We start from the raw sequence: 21,171 nt of genomic DNA, 5'->3' as shown, positions 1-21,171 counted from the left end.
TTTGAACCAAGAAAGAGGTAGCTCTTGGGTCATTCGTTTCTTTGGATATCCTATTGCCGATTTCACGAATGAACTCCAATGCTTGAGGGTCTAAGGTATCAAATGTTTCAATTCCTATTGCATAAAAAATGAAATTATCTCCCAAATAATTGTATTTCCGTGTTTTTGACAATTCCGCTGATGAAGCTGCTGCACCGCTGGATACAGAAGTCGAAGGAACGTGACAAGTATCGACGCAGTTAATAGGTGAAACAAGATTGGAATCATCAGCAATAATAAACAACAAAGGACCTAGAACACTTCCTTGTGGAACACCTTTATGAATATCAGTCATGTCAGAGTAAAAAGCTTCTACTTGATGTTCAATGCAAACTTTTTGTTTTCTGTTAAACTTCTGCTTGATGTTTGAAGCAAACTTTTTGTACCCTAATTCCATGATGACTTAGCTTTCGTATTAACACAGAATAGTCCACACAGTTCAGGTCCAGAAAAACAGTACAAACACTAGAGTCTTGTTCTAGTAAGGAATGAATTTCGTTTATGAAATCAAACAGTGTTGTTTCTGTATTTTTTCATTTCAGAAAACCGTATTGGAAATCATTGAATAAATTATGGGCATTGAAGAAATTAATAATTCTAATTGATATGATCACTTCGAATAACTTAGAAAAAGATGTCAACAAACTGATTGGCCTATAATTACCTATATCGTTCTGTTCTCCCTTTTTATAGAGTAGTAACACTATTGCCAGCTTTATTTGCCCGTGTTAGGAATCACACGTTAAAAGGTAAGACCCCGTTAGTCCTTAGATCGCACAAGTTTCGACTTCTGAGGGTTGCCGTTCGTAGGGGTGCGATAGCTGGTTGACGGAATAACAGATTTTAGATTTTTAGATTTTTTTTAGCTCAACAACATTGAAGACCTCAAAGCACTTGACTTTTTTTTTACATATATATGATCTGGAAATATTCCTGACCCTACACAAATATTAAAAATATGACAGAGTACGGTAGAAAGTGAATGAGCACACTTTTTCAATAATTTAGGTGGAAAATTATTAGCACCGCCACTCAAGTATTTTTTTTTTAGTTTTCTGCTTATACTTCCCAGAACTCTTGTCAACCGACTACCATATTCTCTAGCACTTCGATAACTTTCTCAGGACTAGGAAGAAACCGCCTTCGCCGACTTCTTCGAATCTCGAGCACGCAATTTTTATGTTGACGGAATTAATCGACTTTTGTGACGTTGGTAAAGATGCACTGACTGAAATGGCGCTCATGGAATAAGTATTCATTGTGATATCAGGAAAACGCTGGGGGATTCTTGATACAATGCTCCTGTCGTACTTTTATAAAAAATATGGACCAATTATTGTTTTTTGGCATAATAACAGCCCACACATCAACCCTGTGTGGTCGTATTTTCACATCCATTGTGGATAATACCGAAGCGAATGTGTCTATTAACAAAACATTGGTGATATGATAGGAAAGTTTATGTACTCTTCTCATTTCTTAATGCACTCTTATATATTTTTGGAATAGAACTATTGTGAAAAAGGAAATCCCTCTATTATTCTATGTTTTTTATCATTTAGCTGAGATTTTCGAATGGTTCGTCTTTCGTCTCACATTTACTAAGACATAACTTTGACGAATAAAAGTATTGAAACCTTCTTATGAATTCTATGACGTTATTATCCCTCTGTGACTGACGGTGGTGCTCATTGCGGATTATAACTTCAGCGTGCTTACAGTAATTTGGATTCGTAAATTCACAATTGACGTTTTCTCAACAGTAGAGTCCTTGAGTCCTTTGTATTTGAGATTAATTTTCAGTAAGTCAGAGAATGGAAACAAAAACATTCGTTTTATTCGGTAGAATAGTTAAGTATGAATGGACACGAGCTTAAAGTCGAATTTTCGAAAACTGAGTTCTATAAAATATGCTATTTCTTTCCTAAAAAAAAACTCTCAAGTTGAGTAAATTCTGAAACAAACAATCTTTGAAGCAACTTCGATTTTGATGGCGGAATTCATTTCGTTTGGAGACAAGACCTCCACTGAAATGTTCTTCCACATAACCACAAAAATGCTGTCCTAAATATCATTACACATCCTTTAATGAATGGATATTGTATAGAAAAAATAACAAAAAAAATGTTATGATTTGTCAAAAAGATATTTCTTGGAATTTATTCTTGTAGTTTGAATTGAATTTTGTGAACGATAGACGATAGACGAGTTCCAGGGGTGAATATGGTATATATTTGATGTGAAAAACAAAGTTTGAAAAATTCAGTTTAAAACTTTTGGTGGCATTTATGTACCTCTGACTCTTACATTTACAGTATGAATTATTTAAAGAGAATATCTGATCCATATAATATATACAGTTTGCATAGCTTTTTTTAAACTTCTTCGTATATTATTTGACTAGTTGTTGCCCGCGGTTTCGCCCGCGTAGAATTTGGTTTGTCACATTGAGTTTTGTGACAGACCTTCAAAACAAATAATTAACAATATTTTTTATCAACCCAAAACATCAGGTTTCCAACTTCAAAACTGACGAAATTCAATACAATCTTTGAACCCCTATTAATATTAACAGTATTTTTTATCAACCCAAAACATCAGGTTTCCAACTTCAAAACTGACGAAATTCAATACAATCTTTGAACCCCTATTATTCCCCTACGGGGGTGGAAATTTCTGATTCCCATTCTTGATGCTTATTTGCGCTATACAAAGAACCTACCTGCATATTTCAAAATTCTAGGTCATCGGTGATGACGCTTAGACCGCCCTTGTATCCCTGCGCTTCGTCTTATAATAGACGCGACGCGTAATGGCTTACTGCGTCAAGTTAATCGTGCCCGAGGGTTGGGCTACCTATCGGGCGCGTCCCCAGGTGCCAGATAGGGGAACAGCCAAGGGACTGTGGACTGGGGACTAGGGGACCTGGGAAGCCAATGTGGTCTTACGGACGGGGTCGCCGGACTCCTGGTCAGTGACAGAAATAAGTAGGGTGAGGAGAACTAAAACCTCCCAAAAGCCTTTGCGAAACATGCCACCGTGGGCCAGCCTACCCAAGCTAAAGTGTAAGGAATCATGCCGACAGCTGAATGGCCGCAGAGTGATATGCAGTCACGAACGATCCCCTTGGAAAACTGGGCGAAACCTCATTGTAATCAGCCTACCTCTGGTAATGCGGGGCTCTGCCAGAGGTGACCGACTCTTCCCTTGCTACTCGTGGGAACACACATGAATGAAACAACACAAAAACGGTGTGGCGGTGACTGGGGATGAACAGAAATGTCAACACCAATCTACCTCTTGGAATGAGTCTGGACAATGCAGAGTACCTCCAACAGCAAGCGCCTTGAATCCAAGCGCTCCATCACTTGTGCACCTCCACGGAGGGAACCCCAAGAAGGTTGGAGAAGTCGCGCAACGACAGTAATTTTGCTGCATTTTCCAAAACCTTCGCGGAGGCCACCGTGAGATACCTCAAGGTTGCCAAAGAGAGTGTGTTCGGCGAGTCTTGGCCTACACCTGCCAATATATTGGATGGACCATAACCTAGGAGGACAACTCCTCGTGAGGATATACAATGGGTCACATGTGGCCTAAGTGCTGTGAGTCTACACTCACCCTCCCTACTCTACAGATACAGATCTTATCGTGATAACTTTTGAATGATTCATCCAAATTACTCAGTGTAAAAGACAAAGTTCATCTTTACTGAATACATCAACGACGTTGATTTTTTTCAATCTTAATGTTCCATATGTTAGTTATTACAGATATTTTGTCATTCCGAGCAGAGATAAACCCAAAAAATCGAAAATCATGAAAATTGGTCCAGCCGTTCTTAAGTTATAAATAATAGGTATAACTAAAACGATTTTTCTTTTATATATTAGATATACAGATCAGGAAGGAAGTCATTAAAATAATATTTTTGAAATATAGTCAACATGTGTAAATGTTTGGAACATTAATAATTTACCAACGGGAAATCGACATCAACTTCAAATCCCCAAATATACGACCGAAGTATTCAAGCGAAGTTTCTCATACAATGCCTCTAAGATTTATGATCAACTGTCTCCGGAAATTATGGATTTCGATAGCTCACCTTCAGAGAAAAATATCTTCGTCTCAATCAAACATAAGATCCTGCTTCAATAATCTGGCATTTTCCAGTTTTCAAGATTCGATTATTTATGTTGAACAGTTATAATTTTTTTCAGAAAGTTAATTTTTCAACCTTCCAATTTTTATTCGTGCCAGTAGATCAAGATTTATCATTGATTCCTATATCTTTATTGTGTCAATATTGTTTCAGTTTTGTTATTCGTCTCCCCACACCGTGCGGTAACTGATCATTAAGTCCGGGAATCATATACCCCGAGTAGACGCAATGTGTCAAGAATGATATCCCTCTGCATTTGTCCAGCCAAGATGTCTGCCTTCGTGTGGCAACCCGGCATGATGCTAAGTTTCGAGGGTAGAGGAGACATCATTCCACCGAATACTCCAATAACCAGAACAGTCATCTCAATAGAGTGGTCTGGTTTGAGTCTGCGGAGTTCAAAGAGAAAATCTCGATACTTCATCCGTTTTTCCTTCTCTTTTCGAAAAATATTCGCCTTATCGCTGAAAACTCAACGACGAATATCGTCTTGCTCTGTTGGTCGAAAAGAACTACATCAGGCTTATAAGCTTGTTCAAGCCTGAAGGTGGGGAATGAATAGTTCCAATAAGTTCGGCACTTCTCATTTCCCGGAGCGTAGAGCAACATCGGTGTCTCGTCAATACCGTCAAAATGCCGTAGATGGCCGTAGATATGCCAAGACCGCATATGCTAGACATGCTGACAGTAAGTGCATTAGGGTCTCGGACACCTCGCTGCAGGCCCTGCAGCTTGTGTTAGGAACCTCTGTACTCATCACGTGACTGCGGTAGGCAAAGGTGTTATAGACACCATCCTGGCAGGCCATGATGAACTCCTCGTTTTCGACTTCAGCCCACTCGACTTGAGGAAAGCGAAAGTCGAGTGCTTTGAGGTCTTCAATGTTGTTGAACTAAAGAAAATCTAAAAATCTTAAATCTGTTTTTCCGTTAATCAGCTGTCGCCCAATACAAACGACAACTCTCAGAAGTTGAGAAACTTGTGCGAGCTAAGGACTAACGAGGTCTTACCTTTTAACGTGTGATTCGTAACACATACATACATATAAAAACGCTTGAGGAAGCTATTGAATAGCAAAACACGTGTTGCGGTTTTTCAAAGTGTTACTTAAACAAATTATATTTGTTAATGGGGAATTAGTGAAAATTCAGGATAATGAACAGTCAAACGCTTGACATTTCATTGAAATATTTTCTGGTGGAACTAGACTAAACAATATCTATGACTACGTGAAAAATTCTATGTTGTAATCTAGTAATGTTCATTTTTTCTTGAAGAGCACATGAGGTGGGATGCACATGTTGATCACTTGATCAAAAAGAAACGATTGCTAATGAATACATTTTACAATCTGGGAGACATCGTATTCAAAATCGATTTAATAAATATGTATAATAATTTGGCTGAATCTGTCCTAAGTTACTGCATTACAGCATGGGGTAGCGCCTTCGATAATATTCTTTACTCTCTAAAAATTGCTGTGAATTCTTTACTGAAAATTATTCACAAAAAAGAAAAACGATTTTCAACGTTACTCTTCAACAGTACGAGTACACCTATAATAAATATAAATTCCTTATATATTTACAGAAGCATCATCTGGGAAAATTAAAAAAACTAGAAAATGATGTAAATGATTTGTAAATGTAAATGATGTATGTAAAATGATGTAACAAACGAGGTAACTCTGAAGTAATATATTATTCAAAATAGTGATGTACGAGTATGTATTGCATGAATGAATAAATGAAATGAAAATGAATGTGAACAATGTCAGTCAAACACTGAACAACAACAGTAGTATCAGTATCAAACTAATTTGAAACTACAAACTACGTAACAATCAATATAGTTAATAGTTGGAATCAAATGTTATTGAAAATGATACATATAGTTATTTAGTCTTGATCAATTTGAAATCGCATATGGTGTCAGATACGATCCATATCATTTTGTAGTACAAGGTGAGTCGAGAAAATTCCCTCGGTCCATTGCTATCAGAGAAAACAATTTTTTTGCAGTCATATCGATAAATACTATCTTTAGAAATTATTTTCTCGCATACTGGGTGAATCAGCCGAGCGTGGCCAATCAAAGTTATATTTTTTAAATAGGAAACCCAGTATATGAATACGTCATTCGATTCCATATTTTTTTAGCTCCCTAAGGAATTTTTGTTTTTGAATTTCCATTGCGGCATTGCCAAGTTATTGCAGAAAAACCTATTTTGCAGACAATACTTTTTTAATTCACCACCCGCAAGGCAACAGCAATTAAGTGGATTTTTTTAGGAATGATTAGTCAACGTCACTACGATAATTTCGGGAATCTCAACTGTCGGAAACAATATATAGAGTGCTCGGTAAAACATTTGTTTGAAATGTTTCAACATTTCACTACATTTCATATCAGAGGTATACTATACGAAAAACTGATATTTTACAAATTATACCAAGTTTTAGTAATTGTTGTAACCACAAAAAATGAATTTTCTTAAGATCACTTACTCAAATTTGTTTTTCGAATATTCAAAGTAATCGCTAGTACATTAGCATTTTTCATACCATCTAGTGATAGTTATTGCTGTAGCCATGCGGGTGGTGAATTAAAAAAGTATTCTCTGCAAAATAGGATTTTCTGGAATAACTTGGCAATGCCGCAATGGAAATTCGAAAACAAAAATTTCTTAGAGAGCTAGTGTTCTATTCAAAAAAATATAACTTTGGTTGGCCACGGTCGGCTCAATCAGCCATATATGCGAGTAAATGATTTGTAAAGATAGTATTTATCGATACGACTGCGAAAAAAAATTAAGCAATTCGAAAAACTGTTTTCCCTGATAGCAATGATTCAAGGGAATCTTGTTGACTCACCCTGTATATCATTGCAAAATCTCGACAGCTTTGTTAATATTCCCTTGTTTATTTTCAGGTTCATTAAAACTCTTAGTTCATTAAGAGTTTCAAATTCCACATTAAAAACTTTTTCGTTGGGTCTTTGTATTCGACTCAAGAAAGTTTCTAGATTATGTTAGTGTTGGTACATCTCGTCTCCAGTGTAAATATAAAATGTGTGACTTGTTCATTCTTATGTTGCCACATGAACAATAAATAAAATAGTAACGAGTATGTTGAGAATTTTGAGATGAAAATCACTACATAGTATGAAACAAAGTCGGTTCCCTCTGTCTGTCCCTATGTATGCTCAGATCTTTAAAACTACGCAATGGATTTTGATGCGCATAATTTATGCGAAGATTTATATGTGCATAATATAGTACAATGATCATTTTAGAGTTTCTTAATGTGGTGTCGTGAATAAACACATTTTTTTACTTATGACACACTGTTTGGAACCTTTGGTGTAGTAATGAATATTACTAGAGTTTTTCCCAACACCAAACCGTTATTTTAACACTTCGACACATGCTTCGATCACCAAGTGATCATCTTCAATGTTTAATCTTACTGGAGTTTTTCCCAACACCAAACCGTTATTTTACCACCTTGACACATGTTTCGATCACCAAGTGATCATCTTCAAGAGGAATATCAAACTTTTTAATCTTCCTCTTGGTGATCGAAACACGTGTCGAGGTGTTAAAATAACGGTTTGGTGTTGGGAAAAAACTCCAGTTATATTTGAAAACATTTTTTAGTTGAACAGTATTTAATGTACTAAAAACTAAAACATAATTCAGAAGGTCCTAGGTAGCAGTCATCACACCTCTCTCCCCAGCAATATACGGTAATGATCGGATAAAATAATAATAAAATTGTTGGACGTAGGTAAATATGTAAATACCTACTACGCCCAACGATTTCATTATTATTTATCTGATCGATACCGTAGATTGCTGAGAAGAGTGGTGTGATGACTGCTACCTAGGACGTTCCGAATTATTTTTCAGTTTTCATTACATTATAAACATCATTATTATTCTTTTATTTTTTAATAAAACCGTTCAACATATAATTTCACTTATTTTATTTGCGCTTACATTGCAAACGCTGGCTGAACCCTACGAGATAGAACAAAATAATGTACTACAGTATTATACACCTTGAAAAGGTCTACAAAAAAGTTCGCGATGATATATGTCTATCTCTTAGACATAGCCCACAATAACTATTTTTTCATCCTATAAAAATAATAGCACATTCACGAAGCGATTTTAAGCAATACAGTAATACAGGGTTAAGTGGAAGAACATTTTCGTAGTAAAACTATCGTTTGTCTGCAGAAAATGAACTTCGCCCTTTATTTTCAGAAATGTTTTTATTTTTTTTTGCATACAATGTTAAAATCTATATGTATATTATTTGAAAATAATAAAGACCTGTATTATTATTATTATTATTAATACTTATTCATACTTATCCAATTAAGTACCTTAAATGCATTGTGCATTTGATAAAGATCAATATGGCATGTGATTTAAAGGAATATTTTCGAAGATATTACATATTTAAAATGCAGGGAAAAAGCAGTTGCGTTGGTACCGGCCAGGGGGCCGCTGGATTGTGCCTATAAATAGCGCTTCGAATGCCGCGCTTCTCCCTATAGCACTTCATGATTAGCAGCGATCGCATTGCACTCGTACGGAGCCGGGGCGGTTCGCTACTACTTTAATAAATAAGTTATTTTAAGTGTAGTCACTGCATATCAAAATATAATATTTCATTAATGCCCGTCTTCTTCAATTATTTTGTCATTACATTTTTCATTTCTTGCAAAAGTATATTGAAATAATGAGATAAGAGTAAGTTCGAACCCTACAAGATAATTTCATGTCGTTTATCCCCACAGAATAACCACAATTCTAATGGAAATTCATACCCAACTAATCTGGTGGCCGGATTTATGCAAAACCATTGGTGAGTTATGTATGAGATACTGATTTCTGACTGAATGATATGATATCCTAAATTACAGTGTGAAGCTTGATTGAACAGAGTTGAGGAATAAGCCTGAAATAAATTGATCTTCAATATTATCAATTTCGAATGCATTCCAGTTGTTTTCAACCATTCAATAACCTCAAAAAGAATTTGATAAATTCGTAACTTTGTTGCAAAGAAAATCGGAAGTGGTTGCAGAAAAAGGAAAATATCAACTTTTTTCTAGTTCTCATAATATACACCACCGAACATTATTCCGAAAAATCGGCAAAACAAATGCCAAATCAGTTCCAAGCATGAAACGAATATTCTGTTGACGAAAATACTGATAATGGTGGTATACTAGAAGTCTCATACGATATTGATATATACCAGTCTCTAAAACATTGCTCGATAATGGAAATTCAGAGGAAAATACCACTGATGTAATTATAAACTTTTAGCGTTCATAAAGCTTTTAGTATCATTTGGATTGTTAATGAAATTATGTTGGAATTTTGCGAATGACATCTACAATGGAACTGGCGCAAAATTGGCCGTTGATTCTTGTGACTAATAAAATTAATCGAAATTTCATTTGATACAAATCTGAAGAAATACAACGATCTTAACATTCTACGTCAATCCCAAATGCTTTCCTATTATACGCATGTCTCCTTCATTTCATTATTGCGTCATGATGCCCAAAAAAGATGGAAAGGAATATTCAACGAAAGTCATTTTTTGTGGAGGAAAAAATCAGTTTTTTATCGACCTTTTTTTGGGTAATGGTTACCTTCCACATCAAAGTATTTTTCACAAAGAAAAATCTTCTATTTATCAGTAACTTGTCGTATTTCACAATTTTGCCAATTTTTATCCATTTCTGAAGACGGAGGCAGATTTTGGCCTCCGAAACGTAAAAGATAAGTGTAATTTCTTAATATTTTTTTGGATAGGCAAAATTGTGAAATACGACAAGTTACTGATAAATAGAAGATTTTTCTTTGTGAAAAATACTTTGATTTTTACGCAGTAACTTATCGGGGTAAACTAAAAAGTTTGCCCTTCTACACTTGTATAAAGTTCTCCATTATAATTTTTATATTTTTTCAGATTGTGGAAGGTAACCATTACCCAAAAAAAGGTCGATAAAAATGGAAAGGAACTTGAAGCAATCATCTATGGTTGAGAGAAATAATGACTTGCCAATGCTACGTTCATTTATGCTTTTTCCAGAACGAGTTATGTCATTGGTCTTAGTTCTAAAAGTTGAAATTCGAGAGTTTTCAAGCTCACAATTCAAAGACGAGGATATGAAACATACACATTGATTTTTTTGGGACTGAAATCAAGACATAGGCAAGAACTAAGACGCATAAATTGTTACTTATACTTCAGATCCATGTAGTTTAATCTACCATACCTTCTGTGATATCATACACTAGCAATCCGCCCCGACTCCGCATAGGTGCAATGATAAAACTATATATAAAGCATGAAGCGCTATAGGAAAGCGCACCCTTCGACGCGTTATTTCTAGAAACGCGCCGCCGGCCGGCACCGCCGCAACCGCTATGTCCCTTCCCACCCTTCAATATCTTCGGAAATATTCATTTCAATCACATGCTGCAAGGGGCCTTATTGATCTATATTAAATGCACGATGTATTCAAGGTACTCAATTGGATAAGGATTAATGCTCTATTGCCTAAAATCGCTTCGTAAATAAGCTATTATTTCTCGAGAATAAAAAGTGGCTATTGTGGGTTAGCTCTTTAAGAGATAGACATATACCATCGCAAACTTTTTTGTAGATCTTTGAAATGTGTACTGTAGTACATTTTTTATCTATCTCGTTGTGTTTAGCCAGCGTTTTCAATGTTAGCGCAAAAAAATGTATTATAATGTGAGGTAAACATTAGAAACCTCGAAAATTATCAGTGTTTCTCTACTACATTATGCATGTTATATGCATAAAAACCTTCCTCTTGAATTACTCTATTCATCAGAAAAACTAGCATCAAAATCAGTTGCGTAATTTTAAAGATCTAAGTATACATAGAGACAGACTGCGGGAAGCGACTTTGTTTAATACTATGTAGTGATACTCAATTTGAACATGAGAAAAATGTTCATGCATTAAATTGATGCAGAGCATTGGTGAAAAAATTATTCTAGTGATTTTTCGAAATATCCACTTTTCTGTTGTAGAACTGTTCAGAGTTAACAAAGTATCTAATTCCATCCCTTATTATATCCTTTTTTTATAAAGTTTATGAACTTCTAGAATCAGGAAAAAAAATTCAATATTTGTTGTGCATCTGTTATTTCAAATGAAATTGATGGTATGAAAATTTTGGATATTTCTGGTTATTCTGAAAATAATCAAAAAATATTTTCATTGATTTTACATTTCCCGCTTCCAATGCAATAAAAATAGGTATTCAACATTTTTGTAAAATGTATTGTTCATTATAAAATTGTTTAAGAAATAAGTATAACTTCCTTTGTTCCGGAGCTATTTGATTCTCAAAAGATTTTCCTAAAAGTAGGTACCCGAAAACAGGTTTTCCATTTTCCATTTTTTTCTATCAGTCCAAGCTTTCTTATCAAGTCTATTTCTTTTTAAAATTTCAGTCATCTATCTCCTCCTATTCGAAATATAAGTCGTCAAGAATTTTGTGCAGAAAAACGGACAGATACCTAGACAGAAGATGGAATTAATCAAAAGCTGTAAGAAAAGCTGTATCTGTTTCTGTATCTGTAGAGCACTTAGGCCTCAGATGACCCATTGTACATCCTCCCGAGGAGTTGTCCTCATAGGTCCATTCTGTCCTTTTCAGGAAGGTGGACAGGTCACTAGGAGACATCTCCTTTATATCGGCAGGTGAAGGCCAAGACTCGCCGAACACACACTCTCTTTGGCAACCTTGAGGTGTCTCACGGCGGCCTTCGTGAAGGGTTTGGAAGGTGCAGCGACATTACTGTCATTGGCTTCCCGGACATGGCTCCCAGTTCCCTGGCCGTTCCCCTATCCGCTACCTGGGGACGCGCCCGATAGGTAGCCCGACCCATGTACTGTAAGAATATATTTGTACAGCTGAAAATCTGACTTTCCATTCTTTATATGTCATGCATATACTGATATATGCCAAAACACAGCTGACCTCTTTCAGAACGCTGGGAAACAGTAGATATCACACAAGAAATACAGCAATCCTGGAAGTGCCGAATCACCGTCTCCAAAAAACAGAACGTTGCTCAAAATACATGGCAATAACCTTGTTCAATCATCTACCAAACTGCTACAAAGATCTTCCTTTGAATAAATTCAAAATAGTATTCAAAAACTGATTTTATATTTTATGTATGCATGCATATTTTCATATTTTATACTAGTAATATACTAGTAAACTCAAGAATCTTAGCTAGATATTGCAATGAATCACTAAATATTCTAAATTATAAATATCAGTTTCAATATGAATTCCACCATTAATAAAAAATTAATTAAATAATTTTTCATATGTTCCTGTTTTATAACAAATGAGAAAAACATTCGTGTGCTACTCGCTATCAGCTAATTTTGAAACACAATTTTGTCAGTGTTCATGACAGTGTTTCAGTGCATTATTGTTCATCAGAATGAAAGTAAAATTAATTAATAATTAGTTTAAAATTATTATTTGTTATGAAAACTTGTAAATTTTAATCTACCAAGGGAGCATATTTCACATTTAATGACTCTTGAGACAGACCAAATATACGCGGGCTCAATGCACACTTCAGTTATAAAATATGTAGCGAGTGAGATAGCGTAACGCCAAACTGGTGGGAAGAGAATCGCACAGTCGCTTGCGCATAGCGACCCGTCGTCACGGCATGCGTCGACACGCCAGCAACCGGTTTTACGTGCGGCTATAGATGTTTCACATCAAAAACAAATTTGAATCGCAGCCACCACCACGTTTTCTACTTATAGGAATGACTTTCAGATAAAGTAGATAAATTTGAGTCAACTGGTTCAGTTAACGATCGACCAACACCCGTACGTCAACGAAACGCAAGATCTGCCAAAAATTCCGCCTCTGTCTGTGAGAGTGTGCAGGAGAATCTATGGAAGTCGATATCGCGTTGCTCACAAGAACTTGGCCTTCCGCAGACCACAACTTGGCAAAATTTGCATCGTGACTTGGGCTTGCACCGGTACAAAATTCAACTGACCCAGTAAACGACCATCGACAACGACATGTTTTTGCTGAATAGGTTCTGGAGCAGTTGGCAACTGACCCTAATTTTCATTGAAAAATCATCTTTAGCTAAGAGGCACATTTCTGGATGAATAGGTACGTGATCAAACAAAATTGTCGAAATTGGGACGATACCAATCCACATTATATCTAATGCATCCTGAAAAAGTCACTTTTTGGTGTGAACTTTGAGCTGGCGGCGTCATCGGTTGGCCAGGTCATCACTGTCAACGGCGAGCACTATAGGTCGATGATTACCGACTTTTTTTGGCCTAAATTGGATGATATGAACGCCAACGATATGTGGTTTCAACAGAACGGCGCTACGTGACACTCAGCTCATGCCACATTGGATACTCTACACGAGCGATTTGAAAGCATGGTCATCTCACGTAGCTGTGTGAACTGGCCACCAAGATCGCTCAAATCGATTCGTTAGGCTTGTCTTGTGGGGTTTTCTCAAGTCGCAGGTGTATGCTAATAAGCCACAAACTACATTAGTCCTTAAAGCCAACATACCCCATGCCATCGGTCAAATTCAGCACGATTTATGAGTCACGGAAAAATGGACGTTTCGGATGCGCTCTACTCATCAATAGGTCTTTCAAACGATGATATTCAAATTCAAAGATAGGAAGGGCTTGATGAAAGACTCTATAGTTCTTGTTCTTTCCTCTTTAATGATTGTAGTTCCGTAGACATTTTTCTGCAGAAAAACTATCGTAAAAAGTCTCCAAGTATCAATAGTTCGATTCACGAATATACGAAAAACGTTTTTGATGAGAAAAGTGGTTGTGATACGGAAGAATCCTCAGAAAATGCAACCTTCCATGGAACTTTTGAAAATCTATATTTATTTACAACACTTAGCAACTAAGACCTAATTCATTTCCACTATTTGAATTTCTTGTTTAGCCGCTCGATTCACTTTCTGAACTGTCCTCTTGGTTCGGGAAGCCGGGCTTATATAATGTACCGGTCCTTTCTAGAAATCTGTAGTCGGTTCGGTACTCGACTAGAGTTTCACCGGGGGTTGCATTTTTTCGCAGTAATGTCATGTGTTTGTTCGCTGAGTCGGCCGGCATATCGGTCAGGGGCGGCTTCATATTCGTTACAATATGAAACTATATTCAAAACTAGTTCGTTCTAATTCTTGAAATTGAATCACTCTCCTCTTCTTCAAAAATAGTTCCATCGCCGTTCTCATGTTAAAGAATCACCTACGGCCTACGGCATAAGTCTATTCTGAGGAATTTGCCCCAAATAATTTTGGCAACAGCTCGCCGTTCTCATGTTGAAGAATCACCTACGGCCTACGGCATAAGTTTATTCTGAGTAATTTGCCCCAAATAATTTTGGCAACAGCTCATTCCTGACTTTTGGTTTAACGAATACAGAAATCCTACCTCAAAAGGGATCCGACCAAATCGTCGTATTGAAAAAGAAATTCACCAATCTATACCAGAAACTAATTATCATATGTGTGTTGAGAAAATGAATGAAAAAGGACATTTGAAAATACCTATAACTTCTGTATGTCTGTTTGAAATCTGTTTTTCCGTTAACCAGCCGTCGAACCCCTACGAACGACAACCCTCAGAACTCGAAACTTGTGCGAGCTTAGAATTAACGTGGTCTTACCTTTCAACGTGTGATTCCTAACACGGGTTGAATGATAGCAAGTGAAAATCGATCGTTCAGCCTGGGGTTTGAACCACCGACCAACACTGCAGTCAATTCGAGTGAGTGAACAAAGCACCCACGTCGAACCGACTTGCTACCGACCTACTAAGTAATGAAAAAAGAATTGTTTCCTTTATAAACATCTCAAAAATGAGAAATCCAAATATCAGCGAGGCAAAAGATGTAATTTGGATTGCCTACTCCTCAAGAAACCTTCCAAAATCACGGTTTACATTCTAGTTATTACCCTACTGAAAATGAAAACTTCAGTTAACGCATCTTTGATCATCAACGCAATATATTTTTCCCTAACTTTTCAATTACGAAAGTAGCATCAGCAAAGCATCGCAAAGTATTACCTAAAAAACTCAGAACTCGATGTGAATATTTTTGCCAAAATTTAATAAAAACGCATTCGATAATCTCATTAATATTTATTCCTTTTAATCGAGTTGAAATACGGCTCTCAAGAGCAAAGTCGCAATATTTACATTCACCCTCACGTTTTATAGGTGTTTTACACTTGCCGTAACCTGTTCAATAATAATAGTCATCTGAATGCTGAAAACGAATAATTCCAATGGTGTGTGAAAATTAAAAAAAAAAATATTGTTAATTTTTTCCTATTATTGTTAATTTTTTCCTAAATGTTTATTGCTGTTCTCGATTTTCTGCAGCACGTTCTTTTGAAAATGAACTATAGATTATTACAACTGTTCATGCCACATGGGTTACTATATCTGAGTATAAATTCCCAAGCTCGAAGATACTGAGTTGATAAGTAAAATCTTCACATATTTCTGAATTCTTGCAAGCGAGATGATTGTTAAATCCGAGACTTTTTCTTTCTTTGGAGCTATTTTCAAAAGGTCTCAGAATAGATTCCCGTTGAAAAAATTAAAAATTGCTCTTTTTCAAATTTGTTATCAACAATTTACTCAGGCTGAAAATGATATAATGAAAAAGAAAGTAATATAAATCATGAAATTATGAAAAAACAAAAATTAATTGTCGCTCCGGGGCCAACTCATTGATTCCAGTGGCGCATTTGCTTTTTCAGCTGCAGGAAAACCCGGAAAAACCTGCTGCACAACATCATCTGAAGATATTGATCTGCCAATGTCCTCTCTTCTGTGAAACAAATTGTAGCCTCCAATAAATTGAAGACATCGCCAGAACACTTCGTGACACGACTATCGTCAAACTTAAACCAGTCCGTTTCGTCTTTGACCAATGCGTAATAATAAACAGATTCAACGACAGAACCACAGTGAACAATGACTGCATGAAGATTATAATAGTGTCCTGCTATTTCGAACCTTCGTAAGAGTTTGGTGCTTCCGTCAGAGGTTGAGTCATGTTTGAAGATCATCAGTATGATTATTAGATTGACTGATGCCTCGCCTATACTTGTTTTCTTATAATAGTAAAAAAATCGTATGCGGGCTTATATGAACCATTGGCTTTTCTCAACAATCTTTGTTATTCTAAAGGAATTTTCCCAGAATGCTTGAAGTTAGTTAGCTGTGGTTCTTCCAGTATACAAAAAAGGTGATTCTGATGACTCTTCCAATTATAGAGCCATCAGTTTATTGTCAAGTATCTCTAAACTCATTAAAATGGACATCGCTAATCAACTCTCATCATTCTTGTGGAGTCAGAGAGACTGTTATCGGAAAATCAATATGGATTCTGTGAAAATATGAGCACAGAATCTGCTCTGTGTGATTTTAAAAAATGTCTTGTAGCCAATCTTGATAAGGGAAAATATGCTCTGGAACTGTTCACTGACTATTCAAGAGCTTTCGACTTACAGAACAGATACGATACAGAAATAGTGTGTTATGCAGACGATATCAATTTACTAATTTTTGAAAAAAGCATAGACATGCTACTGAGTAAAACTGGGAAGATTTATGAAGATATCATTCGTTGGTCTGAAAAGAATTGTCTATTACTGAATCATAACAAAACAGTCACAGTATTTTTGGGCACTCCAAATAAAGATCACCTGTGTTATTCAAAAATACAGAAAAACAAATAACTTGTTGTAACGAGGTGAAACTTCTGGGAGTAATTTTCGACAAACATATAGAACTATTGTCTAATAAACTGAGAAGGAGTTGCTACAGCATAAAGTATATGAAAGACTACTGCAGCAAAAATGTCTTGCTTACGCTGTACTTTGCACATTTTCACTCCCCCATGAAGTATGGTATACTGAATTGGGGAAACAGTGCCGGTATGAATCGGATCTTTATTCTTCAAAAATACGCAATTCGAATTATGGAAAGTATTGATATGAGAACCAGTTGTCGTCAATACTTCATAATTTTTGGTGTATTAACAGTTTACAGTTTATATATAATGGAAGCTTGCACTTATATCTATAAGGATAAAAATAAGTTTGCAATAGATAACAATCATTGATATAATATTGCCGTCATAGAAATCTCTTGCAGCCTGATTTTCATCGCACATCTCTGTATCGAAGAAATATTTATTGTATTGGTTGTAAGCTCTAGAATATTTCACTAGTTCGGACTTCCATTGTCTATTATATAAAATGATTTGAAATCCCTGAAACAAGTAAAAAAGAATAATTAAAAAAGAATAGTTGAAAATAACAATTATATTAAGCAACAATAAACCTGAAATGAAATGATAGTAAAATAACCTACAAGTAAAAATATAATAATTGAATAAATTTTTTTATTTATTCAATTATTATATTTTTACTTGTAGGTTATTTTACTATCATTTCATTTCAGGTTTATTGTTGCTTAATATAATTGTTATTTTCAACTATTCTTTTTTAATTATTCTTTTTTACTTGTTTCAGGGATTTCAAATCATTTTATATAATAGACAATGGAAGTCCGAACTAGTGAAATTCATCACGAAACATTGTCAATCACCTTCAAACAAACTCTAGAATATTCTTGATGATCATATAAAACCATCCCCCAGTGTTCATATTTTCGAATCAAGACTGAAAAAGATCCTACTTGGTAAGTCTCGTTATTCCATAGACGATTTCTTTTTATGATAATAATTTTTCATTTTGAAACTATATAATTGATGTTTTTTTATATACATGTATATGTATATTTGTATTGTTGACATGTCCTTGTTCAGTGTAATGATGTAACTGAAATATTGACGTTTTCAATCATTTATGTAACCTTTGCGCATTCAAATGATAAAATAATGGAATATTATTATTATCATTATATTGCATGAGCATTTGACTATGACAAAGTTCTGTTCAAAGTAGGTTCCGCGCGAGCTCAATGCTGACCAAAAACAAGAACGTTTCGATGATTCTGAGCTGTGTTTGGAGTTAGTTTGGCGCAAAAATTGAATATCTGAGCCGGCAATCTTGGTAATCATACTGTTGGACCATTCTTCATTGGAGGTAATTTCAATGGAGATTACCTCCAATGGCACATACTTAAATCTATTACAAGTATGTGTAGATCCTATGATAATATAAATATCAGAAAATGATGAAAATTCAGTAGAAAATGAAATAACATTCCAGCAGGATGGTGCACCCCCACATTCTGATGTTCGGGTGAGACAGTTTTTGGACGAACGTTTTCCAATCGGCAGAGGGGGTCCAGTGGAGTGGCCAGCTAGATCACCTGATGTCACACCGATGGATTTCTTTCTGAAGTGTACTCTACTAAGCCTACAAATCTAGAAGACCTGCGACAGAGAATTGTTCAGGAATGCCGATTGCTGACCCCGGACATCTTGAATAATGTACGGAACGCTTTCGAGAGGAGACTGTATTATTGTATGGAACTAGGTGGAGGTTATTTTGAACAATTTATCCGTTGATTTTGTTTCCACCGATATTATTTGTTGTTGATTTCCTCATTAAAATGAACGAGAGCAAATTTTCTGTTTTTCTTAAATAAAACGTTCAACATTCAATTTCTCAATAACGAATAAACCAATTTCGTAAAAAATTACAGAGGTAATAGAGGAACAAAAGACCTTTCAAATGATGTATAACTCGACCACCCATGCCATTGATAGAATTGGGCTGACCAAAATATTAATTCTGAAATGGTCGGACTATATTTTTTCGATAGCATTGAAAATGACATGCGTTATTTCAATTTCTTGCGAAATTTCTTAGATCCAGAAAGAACAATACTTTTACTCAGTGGACAGAGATATTGCACATTATACATTGGAATTATGAATTAATCTTCAAGTTCACTTAACATCGTGTTTACCAAAAAATGTTGATTTCTTCTTTAGCTAGATATTCTTTAAAATCATATCTTAATATTTTCAAAATACAACCTTTCTAATGTGATTGAAACAAAAAATGTTTTCGAAGTTTGGATCTCCCAGTGTCTTCAGCAAATTGCTAATTAACAATTCAGTATCTCGTCTAAGAAAGGAATCTTTTTTGGTGAGGGTGTGTTGGAATTATTGGAAATTTGTTGTGTTTTTGTAGTATAACTATCAAAAGAAAGTGCTCTTCATGCGGAGTTCGCGTATGTAAAAGAAAATAGAAAAAATGTTAACGAGTTTCGATTCAACCAGCTTTAGATAAAAAAGTTGTGATGAAATTATTTTTCGATTATTAAAAACCTGCAAAACATACTGTTTCATTAAGTCGTTAATTCAATGAATTTTCGAGAATGGATATGCATTTTGTTACTGAAATTGCAACGTCTCTGATTTGTAAAAGACGAAGAATTATCATATAATGTGATAATTCCTACTAATAGGAAGTTGAAAAATGATTTTTTTGATCAAACAAGACGTTGAGAAACCTTTGTTATTACAATAACCAGCAGTTGCCCCTTCCTCTTACAAACGAAACTCTCAGAAATCTAAACTTGTGCAAGTTAGGGATTAACGCGATCTCACCTTCTAAGCTGCGGCATATGTTGGACAAATGTAGTGAAAATATATCGTCCTCCCATTGGGCTCGAACCACCTTTCCAAAAATCGGATGACTGAATGAGTAGAAAAAACCGACTATCAACCCTGCGAATGCTGTTGGTACAAGTATACGATTTTTCAAATAACTTATTTCTCAGATTCTTGACAAGTAAGATATTAGAAAAATAAAAATAGAAAAAAGTTATAACCAAAGATGACCTTCAAAACTCCTTGCTGAGTTTCAGTCAAAATTTAATTACCCAGAAAATATCTTTTACCAAACAAAATACCGCTCATTTTTTCAATGAGACATATATCATACGAGATGATTAAAAAAGCTTGTTTCATAAAAAAGCTACCGTTTTGTACGTTACAACACTATTTCTAGACACTTTTGGGACGTTGTATTAGTCATAACAATGTCTGGGAGGATCTTCTATATGAAGTTTTATAGTGAAGTAGATCATCCCAAGCTATTCTTTTAGGATTGGACACTGGACACTGGGCAGTTTTACGATAAAATGTTTTTTATTGCGATTCTTGGGAAACTTTATTGGAATTCATCGTGAATGCATGAAAAGGCCTCGAAAAGAGACAGTTCTCCATCATCTCCTTGTAGAATACATTTCGTGTGATTGCTGATGGAAGAAAAAAACAAAATTATGTACCCACATTCACAGAACTAAAACTGTTTCTTCAATTATCGTCTGAAATTTCAGTTTCGGATATTTATACATGCATGTGAAATGATATAATTCATTATCATTTTACAAAGTATGGCAAATAATGCACAAATTGATCACTGTATAAGTGAATGAGAAGAAAATGCATCACCTATAGTTTCACATATTTCTTGTAGATATACACAAATTAAGATTATCTATATTATTGAAATTCAAGAACAAATTAGGATCAATCCGTCATAGCGGTTCCTTTTTATATTGAAAAAAGTCTCGATATGAATCTTTACATCTTTATACACTTCCATTTTCACTTCCATTTTCACGATCCTAAATTTTTCTTGGCTGTATTAAGTGTGAAATTTTATGTCACCTGTAGTAATTCGATAAGAAAAGCAATCAATCTTTATGAAATATCATTGTCAGGTATGTTATGAGTTTACTTACAAATAATAAAAGTATATTGATGGAGGGTTGGGTTAGAAAACAAATTATATGAACGATATTCAGTATAGGATTTTTGGCTGATTTTTTGACTATCCATGATCTGTAGATCTGTAAAGT

General features: G+C 35.2%; 1 protein-coding gene across 1 annotated transcript in view; it reads right to left on the bottom strand.

The window, feature by feature from the left end:
* The window catches only part of LOC111502133 (uncharacterized), a 59,580-nt gene that overhangs the window by 24,529 nt on the left and 13,880 nt on the right, over nt 1-21,171 (bottom strand). The gene's annotated exons all lie outside the window — the stretch shown is intronic.

This window comes from Leptinotarsa decemlineata, unplaced genomic scaffold (assembly GCF_025532065.1).
Source record: "Leptinotarsa decemlineata unplaced genomic scaffold, Ldec_3_MD MMD2_tig00026328_RagTag_RagTag, whole genome shotgun sequence".
NCBI classification, from domain to species: Eukaryota; Metazoa; Arthropoda; class Insecta; order Coleoptera; family Chrysomelidae; genus Leptinotarsa; species Leptinotarsa decemlineata.
The sequence above is the reverse complement of the archived record's forward strand: the minus strand, read 5'-3'. Positions and strand labels throughout refer to the sequence as shown.